The sequence below is a fragment of the Sceloporus undulatus genome, chromosome 2 (assembly GCF_019175285.1).
Source record: "Sceloporus undulatus isolate JIND9_A2432 ecotype Alabama chromosome 2, SceUnd_v1.1, whole genome shotgun sequence".
NCBI lineage: Eukaryota > Metazoa > Chordata > Lepidosauria > Squamata > Phrynosomatidae > Sceloporus > Sceloporus undulatus.
In genome coordinates this window covers 3,433,790-3,434,805 of record NC_056523.1, presented here as the reverse complement: position 1 = coordinate 3,434,805, position 1,016 = coordinate 3,433,790, and the positions used below count along the sequence as shown (strand labels likewise).

At 42.3% G+C, this 1,016-nt stretch overlaps 1 pseudogene; it reads right to left on the bottom strand.

Moving 5' to 3' along the window:
- LOC121922989 overlaps positions 1-1,016 on the bottom strand; it is a 14,873-nt pseudogene that overhangs the window by 1,621 nt on the left and 12,236 nt on the right.

The following is a 1,016-nucleotide window of genomic DNA, read 5'->3' as shown; positions in this document are numbered from 1 at the left end:
TCACCAGGTCTGACCTTGCAGTAAAACCCTTTCCACACTGCTGGCATTCAAAAGGTCTATATCCTGTGTGGAATCTCTGGTGTCTCTCAAGCTGTGACTTGCCAGCAAAATATTTCCCACACTGCTGGCATTTGTATGGTTTCTCTCCTGTGTGGATTCTCAAGTGCTTCCTCAGGTATGACCTTTGACCAAAACTCTTTCCACACTGCTGGCATTTGTGTGGTTTCTCTCCTGAGTGATTCACAAGGTCTCCTGTAAAGTATAAGGGCAGACAAGACTGAATCTCAGTATTCAGAGAGGACAGACCTCTAGAAGCAGCAATAGAGCTAAACAAGCTCATGAAGGGGGGGGGGAAACCCTCAGAGAAAGAGGAAGTTCTGTGTCTCTTTCTCCTCTTCATAGATATTAGTCATAGTTGCTAAACGTTTATTAACCTCTTTATAGGTCTAAAAACAAGGACCTGAGCTGGTTCTTACCAGTTCACCTAGCCAGTTATTAAAATTTGTCAGGTCATTGGTTGCCTTTCAATATGTGAGGCACTGTCTGTCTGTGTGTGAGAGAGGCAGGGGTGGGAGAGTAGATTTGAGTGGAAGAGTGTGTGTGTAAAACAGCATGGTGGGGAAATGAGATGAAAGTGAGATGTCAAAATGTAAGATGCTGAAGCGTTGCACATGGGCATCCAGGCAAGTGAGAAATTCAGAGAGAGAAGAAGAAATGGAGGGAAAGCAAAGCAAAGTTGGAGGCAACTGAACAAATGTATTAAAAATGAAAAGGGGGAGGGATGGGTATGCAGCCAAATGGTGTAGTGGTTAATTGACATGGGGGGGGGGAGCTAAGGCTTATAACACTGGGCAAGTTGTAGGGTGGTGAGAGGGGAATAATTCTTCTTGTCTCAATAAGGAATTTTGCTTGTGTATGTGCACACCCTCATCAGGGTCTGGTGTTTGCAAACATACTCACATTTGGTAATAATAATAATAATAATAATAATAATAATAATAATAATAATAATAATA